Source organism: Lampris incognitus, chromosome 2 (genome assembly GCF_029633865.1).
Source record: "Lampris incognitus isolate fLamInc1 chromosome 2, fLamInc1.hap2, whole genome shotgun sequence".
In the NCBI taxonomy this organism is placed as follows: Eukaryota; Metazoa; Chordata; class Actinopteri; order Lampriformes; family Lampridae; genus Lampris; species Lampris incognitus.
Window position 1 is genome coordinate 115021275 of NC_079212.1, and position 10243 is coordinate 115031517.

At 44.7% G+C, this 10243-nt stretch overlaps 1 long non-coding RNA gene across 1 annotated transcript; it reads right to left on the reverse strand.

Annotated features, from left to right (window-relative positions):
• Nucleotides 1–225: 225 nt before the first annotated feature.
• Nucleotides 226–2651, reverse strand: LOC130106617 (uncharacterized). Its single transcript, XR_008809749.1, has 3 exons — nt 2547–2651; nt 1232–1259; nt 226–256 (listed from the first exon to the last, which is right to left on the reverse strand). It is a non-coding gene; the product is annotated as an uncharacterized LOC130106617 (long non-coding RNA).
• Between the last annotated feature and the right edge of the window lie 7592 nt (nt 2652–10243).

Here is a 10243-nt window from a genome sequence, read left to right on the forward strand (position 1 = left end):
GATGTGAACCAATACAATGTTTTCTTAATTGCAATGACATTTTTTTTGCATGAGAAAAAAAGTTTGTGTGATAGCTTCAGTGCATAAATGTCCATGTTGTCACAGGGAGTGAGGCGGAGACTGGGGCCTGCAGATCAAACTGGGACCAGGACTCCAGGACCAACTCTATGCTGTCTCTGACCAGTGCTTCAGTCTGGCCATATCAGGTCGCTGCGACAGGCCACAGACTGGCCACACCTTGTCCATTTATCCGTGTCTAGATGTGGATGAATCACACTTGTTATTCATTTAGTGTGTATTTTTATCTAAGTTGCTCTCAGCATATGTATACGGTAGTACATATGTACATAGCATATGTACATAGTAGTATGTTGTGAGTGGAAAGATTGCACACCAAATGTGCTTTCTTAGTAAAGCTGGCCTGGTTGGAATACTGGGAGTGTTCCTCTGTTTGATTTGTCATGATTGACATGTACTATGTTGATAAACAGCAGTTTATCAACACAGTAAATATTTGATTTGGGAACTGTTATTCTGATATTTCAGTAGTGTTTGCATAGATGTGTATGTGTTTGTATGAGATTATAGTAAATATGTCAAGTAATTCCCAGCTCTCTCACTCGCACACACACACACACACACACACACACACACACACACACACACACACACACACACACACACACACACACACACACACACACACACACAGCTCTCTAACCTGCAGTCTAAATCATACATACTAGACTGCGTCAACAGCACCACTGTGGAAGTTTGAACTCAACATAACTTATACCCTTTGTCTTCCAGGCCCAGAAGTTGCGAAGTCAGGTCCAGAAAGTAAAAGTCCTGACCAGGTATTTGCTCCACCTGTGTACTGAACCAGTTGAGTCTAATCAAGGCCACTCACTCTTCAGCTGGGTAAGGGAATCTTCTTAGTGAAATCAGCTGATTTAGTACATGGGCCAAGGAAAAAACAGTGAGGACTTTTACTTTCAGGAACTGGTTTTGCCAACTCTGTCCATGCCAGAACAAGAGTTCCCCCTCCCAGCATCCTCAGTATTTCGCTGTGCAAAACTTTCTTAACCATTTGGTCCTATTGGCCCACTCCATTTTAGGGAATTCCTCGGCCATATTGTCCTGGTTTCTCACACCCCACAGTTTTCTTTTTAAACACACATATGCAACAAACAGCCATCTTTTTTATTTGTCAACCCATCTTTAAACTTACCTGTTCACAGAGTCGGAGTGAAGTGGAGCTGAAAGCAGAAAGGCCATGACAGTAATTACATAATCTAAAGTTTTGGCTGAGTTTGGAGACAGTCATTCGCAGAAACCAAGGTTACCCGATGTCTCCGGGGCAAAAGCACTTATTTCAGAGTGGAATATAAATCAGAAACATCTTGCATCAGCTGTTTTTCGATGTCTGTGTGTGTGTGTGTGGGGGGGGGGGTAGTCATGCCAGAGACAATTCACTTATCCCTAGAGGACCGTGCCAAGGAAAACCATTACACCCTGATTTAGAAGTGGACAAAGTATTGAATGAGCAGGCCTCACATACTGAATATTTTTGAGCTCTTGTGCTGGCTTGAGCAAAATGATAGCAGTGAGGAAACAGTGTCTGTCCAAAAGCTGTGAATATGTTTGGGCATTCATCTGTCGAGAGATATATATGGTGGAAGGCGTTGAGTATTACAAAACGCACACTGTTATTAACAATTATTTGACTGTTCATGCTTGGGGAAAAAAATGAGCTAAATATAAAACACAAAGTTTCACAGTAGAAACAATTTAGGGAATACATTGTAATGTACATTATATGATTTGTTTTAATGAAAGTTGTCATTATTGTGTAGCGCTTTCCTAGTATCTACTAACTTGAGATACAGCGCCCTGGGTCCTTTGACTTAAACCTACTTAAATCATAATACTAAACTGACAAGGAGGTTGCTAGTATAACACAAACAGTATATTTATTTATGACAGACTAAAATAAAAGGAAATAAAATATTTCACTCAGTGCTCTTTTAAAAGTGTTGAAATGAAATAAAAGAGTACCTCAGAGTTCTTTTAGAGTGCAAGGTAAGTTACCCCAATCAAAACAAAAATATACACAATAGCCCTTGGGCCTTTTAACCAGGTAATGGAAAATGAAATGACAGCCAAATACCCTTTGATACTTATTGACTATTACCTTTTAACCTGACTGATCAAAAGTATTAAACCTGACTGAATAACACTTTTTAACCTGACGACATAAATTATACACAAAAACACCTTAAACCCCTAAGATGAAATGTTACACTTATTATCACTTATAAATCCAAATAAACAAGTTGCATGAAGCAACGGCACTTAAATGCTTTACTTTCACCTTTTACCTTTGTGGGCCCACACACAAATTAAATAAACAAAAGCTAGCAATAAACACAAATAAACCACCCCCCCTTGCAGGCCTGTTTTTTGCTGGGTGTGATGTGTGACAACTCGCAGTCCCACCAGTGGAAAATCTTCACCCAATGAGCAATAATGTTTGAGTTACTCACAGATGGCGAACAGTTCAGTCTCTTGGCCAAGGCGATGAAGAAAACAGTCCTGACTCAGTCCTGTAGTGCTGAAGAAAGGAAACGAATGGTCTCCCACGAAGCCAGAGATGCAACTGTGCTTTTACGTTCACACAGTGCGCTATCTGGTGTCTGTCTGCGCCTCAGTGTCCCGTCAAAGCCCTGGAGCCGACTTCCCGTCTTATACAGACAGAGTGAGACTTCGGCAGGAAGTTATCCAATTAGCTTGGGTAGTGGTGCTAGCCAGGAGGCTACATAGCTTCCACGCTGGTACAAGTATTTCTGCAGCTAAAAGTGGCAACCAAACAGGCTCTCTGTGAGCACACACATTACACACTCATTCCGACTAAATACTATGAACCATTGACGGTTTAGATTCTTCGTCTGTTTGTCTAGCGCCGTATCAATTAAACTCCCAGCCTCTACTAGCTCTGCACCATATCTCTGACGCTCGCCCGCCATCAGGTAGCTCTCGCTAGTCCTGTGTTAGTCCCGCCCCTTAGCCACTCATATTTACAGAAACGTGAGGTCTTGCTACGTGACCCAAACAGAAGCAGGTAAAGCGCTGAAAACCAAGCAAGCAATTTGACACACCTCGTGTTGACATTCCTTCTTTACATTTTGCATATGCTTCACACATCACATCTCTGTTTGCACGTTGTTTTTAAAGAGACATTACACAGACTGATATGGTATTTACTGTACGGTTTCATCAGTTAGACATTTTAAATCTGGGGATAAACCTAGGGGTTACACTCTCCCTCTTCTAAATGTCTGGATGTCCCAATCAGACAGTTCTTTATCATCTGGAGACATGATGGACTGACCTGTCAGGTACTGGCTTGTTCCTTTTTTCACTGCACTTAGAACAGGGGACCGGGAAGTTGTAGGAAGATGTAGGGGTCTGAGAGCCTACTTCTCCTTCGTCACTGAAGATATATAATCTCATCTCTCAGTGTATAAGGACAAGCGGCTGGTCTGTGGGCTTGCCTGGTTCATCATAACTCAAACGAATGACTGGCTTGACTGCTCATGTAGCAGTAGGCACTAGGGGTGGAGGGACAGTAGGACTCTGAGCCGTCTCTCCAGCTAACACTGCAGCCTCCCTTTCCTTTAACTGGTGGAAGTGAGGTGGTTTATCTTGCCTTGGGGGCCGAGCTGGTCTGGGCTGACGAGCCCTTTCTCTACTATTCTGACGCACCCCCTCCCCAAACTTCTTGCCTTCATATTTAGGGGGCCGTCGATCAGCAGGAGGGTTGTCATATCTGGAAGATGTGGACTGTGTGTCCTCTGGTCTGAATGCCTCCATGGGTTTAGAGGGCCACTGAGAGGAAGACTCTCTGGCTGCAGGCCGCCTGAGAGGGGCTGAGCGAGGGCCTCCATGCTCCCTGGCTCCCCCTCGCCTGCTATACAACCCTCCTCTACCTTGCCAAGAAGGCTCTCTTTTAGGAAGGAACCCAGGCTTGGGCTGGCTGTCTTTGTCTCCTCTGGACCCACCTTTCTCCCCCATGTGAGGAGGTCCAAAATCTGGCTTGTGCGGGCCTCCCTGGGCAAGTCTCGTCTGAGCGGTCGGCTAGGCTTGGTGCTAGGCTCACGATCTGAGGGAAGGAGAACACCTGGGGGTACCACAACCCCGGATGGCAGAGGGTGTTGGACAGGGGCCTCAACTTCTAATACATCTTTCTCCCACGGCTCCTTTGCAGTCACTTTGCAGTCAGCAAACACCACACCGCCAGGGGGAATTGTAAGTGGTCTGGGGCCCATCCATCTTATTTGTCCAACACTATCATCGGTAGGCCAAGAGGGAGGTTTTAGTTCAGGTGCCTGCACACTCACTCGCCATGACTGAGCTGTGCCATTACTCTCTGCTGTGTCTCCAGTCTTGGGCCCATGTTTGAAACGCCTTGCATTAGTCCAAATACTTGCTGGTGGATGATCTGGACCATTTGGGTCTGGGCACACCAGGGCCAGTACAGTCTTAGGCTCAGGGTGATCTCCATGATCCAAGAACTCAACATTCATGGCTACATAGCTTTTGTAATAATAGCTGGACTCACTGAGGCCCCAAATGGCCAAGCTGGAGATGGGATGGAGCAGCAGGTGGGACAGATGAGCTGCATACCAACTTTCAAATATTATGGTGACACAGGAGCCACTGTCCATCAGTGCAGTGGTCAGCTAACCCTCGATGATCACCTTGCTCACTGAAGATTCTCCCACCAGCCCTTTGGGTATGCTTGTGGCCTTTTCGGCATTTACAGCGCTCTGTTTAACAGAGCAGTTGGTACTTGGTGACTTTTTGATGATGTTTTGTTTGCTCTTTGTTGCTACCTTTTTGTCTCCTCAAGGAACGAATCAGTTTTTGTATAACTTTTCCAGAGTCCTCAGGGGCCTTACAGCGATTGGCAGTATGTCCATCTTCACCACACCGATAACATAAAAAAATAATCTCCATCACTGTTGGCATGGGGTTTCTCTCTGTTACCTGGCTGGCTGGGACCATTACTTTTCCCTTTATTCGCCCTGGACTCAGTTCTCCATCCATAATCCTTGGGCGGCCATGGGTTGGTGTATGTCACTGCCATTACTCCGACTTGATTCTGCAGTTCCTCGACTTGTTTCTTTAACACCTGAACCTCACAGTCTTTACTGACTTCGATTCCTTTCTCTGTCTGTACAACTTTAGGGGGCTTACTCATGTGTGTGCCTTTTGACTGTGCAGCTGTCAGTTCTGACACCTGGGACCGCAACACATCAATTTGTGCTCTTATGTCTCTGGCGTCACTTTCTGTTAGACTGGCTTCACCCCCCACCCGCACTTGTCTGACTTTAGCCAGGCTGGGAATTGTTTTTCATCTTACTGTTGTTCCTCTTCCTCTCGAATTTCATTTAACAGTGTCAGGAAAGGGGCGGGGGGGGGGGGATATTCTTCCTCTCCCTCAGCAGCAATTGTAGAAGCATTATGTCTGACTTGGTGGCTCCCCGGAGAAGCTGTTCCACACGTGCACTGTCTCTTTGGGCCAGAGCTAGCCCTCCCTTCTGCACTACTTTGGTTAACAACCACTCCACTCTTCTCAAAAAGTCAATGAGTAGCTCACTGGCGTAGTACTTTGAATGAGAAGTAGAGGTCCTCAGTGGTCTCGGAGGTCCCAAAAGCTCTCTCCAGGGTCTCAATGTACTCCTCTGGCATAGCGTCAGGGTCATTTGCTGTTACAGCTTGGGCTAGTATCTCTAACGCTGGCCCTTTCAAGCTCTCAACAATCCTTTTCCATTTTTCCCAGCTTGAACAGTCACATTCCTCCACCATCAAACGTGCCTGCTCCATCCAAGTGTCCAAGTTCTCCTCTCCAGCAGGTGTGGGAGTTATTCCAGAATATGTCCGCAGTCATCGGAAGACATTACTCTCTGGTGTGGGTCTCATTGTCCTGGCCAACACATCTACTACTGCTCGAATGATTGACTCAGCAGAGTTCCCTGACGCCGAGTCAGGGAGTGGGTCAGTTGTCTCTCCTCCATTACCTGCAGTGACAGGTTCTTCCTCTGTTGGCCCATGCAGTGTCCAATTTTCACCTCCGTTGATAGAGGTCACTTCGGGAGGAATGGCTTAGGTGTTCAAATTTTCAGCAGTCGAACACAGCACCATAAGCAACTGGGATTGAAAATTAAACATCTGGCCTATGACCTTCACATTTTCAAGGGCTTTAATGGTTTCCAAGGTCTCTACTGTCTCGTGTGGCATCGCTGGGGACACGTTTCACTACAATAACGTGGACTAGGTCTAAGCCCTCCACTTTACACCAATTTGCTAGTAGTGATGTAAGGTAGTAATGTAAATCCGCCACAGGGTGGCACAGTTACGCTGTATGTTCCCCTGGGAATGCCGCAAATGGCGATGTTTGTCCCTTTTGCAACACCGTACCCCTAAGTCTTGTCCCGGGCAAAAGGCTACGTTGATCAAATGTTTTTTTGTTTCTTCTGCCGGAAGGTGAGCAGTGTTACTGGCGGTCTGCATTATCATAAAAATATTGATTTATATCGCACATATTGTCTAACTGTTTATTCTGTGGTGTTAATAGACAAGTTTGCCTATAACCTAGTTAAAGTTTGATGTCGAACATTGTATTTGGCAAGAGAAATGTGACAAAAAAGTGTTGGCTAGCCTGTTGAGCATTAGCATGGCATATAACGCAGGATGCAGTATTATTTGAGCAGATTATCCATGGGTTTTTTTTGTTTAATTTTATGGGTAATAAGTGCCTTATTTAATTTATAATGGATGACATTTGCTTTGGTTTTGCCGTAAGGTAGCATTTTGATATGAGATGTGTTTATTTGCACATTTGCACTTTTTATTTTAATTTTATTGAGAAAGAAAAATGTTTTTTTGTTTCTTCTGCCAGAAGCTGTGAGTATAATGAGGCCAGCGGCCAGCTGATTGATGAGAGGTGAAGTGTAAGCGAGTGCCAGTAAAGTGTCCAGGTCTCAGCCACGATCACAAGCCTCCGCCTCCTTCCTTTTCCACGCAAACATCATACTACAACAAACACAACGCAGAGTCCCAGGGCGTGTAGGGAGACGACGGCCGAACGCAAAGTGCGGGTTACAGTGACATGCTTGCTTTTAGGGGTTTTTCTTATTTTTCCATTTATTTATTTTTTTCCAAATACAATACTCACAATGTCACCGTAACTTAGGTTATTTCAGTCACTTGAAAATTCAGAGAATTCAGTTTGGTAATATCGGCTTTGGTAAAACTGGAATCGTTTAACAGCTATTGTAAGTAGGAATACTTTTACTTTGTTATTAAAGGCTAAAACTTTTTAGTTAGTTAGCGTTAATCCCAGCGGTGCCTCCATTTATGTAGCGCGTTCCTAGTATCTACTAACTTGAGATACAGCGCCCTGGGTCCTTTGACTTAAACCTATTTAAATAATAATACCAAACTGACAAGGAGGTTGCTAGTATAACACAAACAGTATATTTATGTATGACAATAAAATAAAAGGAAATAAAATATTTCACTCAGTGCTCCTTTAAAAGTGTCGAAATGAAATAAAATAGTCACTCAGAGTTCTTTTAGAGTGCAAGGTGATACGGCTCGCCCAACCCGCGCCGTGGCCCGCCCACCCCGCGCCGGCAGCCAATCGGCTCGTCAGGGCCGGGCTTAGTCATCAGGGCTAGGCTTAAGTTTGGTGGCCTCCCACGCGCCCGTTGTCAGTTCGTGTTGTAACCTCCTTGAACTAGCAGCAACTCTTCCCTCACGGTCCTTTTCTCTCCGAACTCACCGCAGCCCTTGGTTCATGTTTTTCCCTTGCAAAGTTTCCCCGTGGAAGTACCCTGCCGTGTTCCCGTTTGGATTACCCGCGAGTTTTTTCCCTTGGACTTTCCGTTTTTCCTTGTCGCTCCTTGCCTTCCTATGTTTGACTATTTGTACGCGTAAGGAATAAAGTACGCCAGTTTTCGGCTAACCCCATCTCTGTCTGGTGTCGTGCGCTTGGGGTCTTCCACAAACCCTAACACAAGGTAAGTTACCTCAATCAAAACAAAAATATACACAATAGCCCTTAGGCCTTTTAACCAGGTAATGGAAAATGAAATGACAGCCAAATACCTTTTAATACTTATTGACTATTACCTTTTAACCTGACTGATCAATAGTTTTAAACCTGACTGAATAATACTTTTTAACCTGATGACATAAATTATATACAAAAACACCTTAAACCTCTAAGAGGAAATGTTACACTTATTATCACTTATAAATCCAAATAAACAAGTTGCATGAAGCAACAGCACTTAAATGCTTTACTTTCACCTTTTACCTTTGTGGGCCCACACACAAATTAAATAAACGGCCGGCAATAAACACAAATAACCCCCCCCCCCCCATTGCAAGCCTGTTTTTTGCAAGGTGTGATGTGTCACAACTCACAGTCCCATCGTTGGAACATCTGCACTCAATGAACAATAACGTTTGGGTTACTCACGGATGGCGAACAGTTCAGTCTCTCGACCAAGGCAACGAAGAAAACAGTCCTGATTCAGTCCTGTAGTGCTGAAGAAAGGAAACGAATGGTCTCCGACGAAGCCAGAGATGCAACTGTGCTTTTCCGGTCACACAGTGCGCTATCTGGTGTCTGTCTGCGCCTCAGTGTCCCGTCAAAGCCCTGGAGCCGACTTCCCGTCTTATACAGACAGAGTGAGACTTCGGCAGGAAGTTATCCATTTAGCTTGGGTAGTGGTGCTAGCCAGGAGGCTACATAGCTTCGACGCTGGTACAAGTATTTCTGCAGTTAAAAGTGGCAACCAAACAGGCTCTCTGTGAGCACATACATTACACACTCACTCAGACTAAATGCTATGAACAATTGATTGTTTAGACTCTTCGTCTGTTTGTCTAATGCCCTATCAATTCAACTCCCAGCCGCTACTACTAGCTCCGCACCGTATCTCCGACGCTCGCCCGCCATCAGGTAGCGCTCGCTGTTCCTGTGTTAGTCCCGCCCTTTAGCCAATCATATTTACAGAAACGTGAGGTCTCTCTACATGACCCAATCAGAAGCAGGTAAAGCGCTGAAAACCAAGCAAGCTAGCTACTTTGACACACCTCGTGTTGACGTTCATTCTTTTCATTCTTTACATTTTGCATATGCTTTACATCACATCTCAAACAAAGTATATGCACGTTGTTTTTAAAGAGACATTATACAGACTGATATGATATTTACTGTAGGGTTTCATCAGTTAGACATTTTAACTCTGGGGATAAACCCAGGGGTTACAATTGTTTACTGAATCTTCATCTCTGTTTTTAAGCTGACGTGCTTTCGAACACATTTACAGGAAGAAAGTCACTTTATTTTGTCATTGTATTCTTACAATGAATTTGTTCTCTGCATTTAACCCATCCTATTGTATGGGAGTAGTGGGCAGCTGCAGTGCCCAGGGACCAACTGTAGTTCTTCTTTCCATTTCCTTGGTCAGGGGCACAGACAGGACTATTAACCCTATCATACATGTCGTTTTGATGGTGGGAGGAAATCGGCGCACTCGGTGGAAACCCACACAGACACGGGGAGAATATGCAAACTCCACACAGAAAGGACCTGGGATGGCCTGGGGTTCGAACCCAGGACCTTCTTGTTGTGAGGCAACAGTGCTAACAAATTTTGATAGAGCTCCAAGTTTTTCCTTGATTTGCTGCCAGCTTGCCCCGTCTGCCTCCTATCCCATGCAGAACATGATGGTACAACATGATGGGATAGCCGCCTCATTCAAAATCAGTGGAGGTGGAGGTGCCAGATGGATTCGCCGCTTCAAGTGTGACTTCCAGCCTAAAGCTTCCCAAGCATTATTCTCACCATGTTCATTTTACAATACATGGTAATTCGGTGTGATTTGCCTACTCTGACCTGTAGCCTCTTCCCCCTCATCTCTTTTCTTTCCTTCTGCTATCTTTCCATTGAGATACTAGATGTTCCTTTGGTGATAATGTCATCATCCAAGGGCTCGGCTCTGCAGCCATGTTGACAAATTCATTAGGTTATACATTATGTCCACCCTGCCCATCCGACAGGTTGCTTCTTTGTAGGCAATGCTGGACAGAGGAATTACAATGACCATGGGTTAACTCACTAAGTCAGGGGCTGCATTTTAACGGGAGCCACATTTTATTTAAT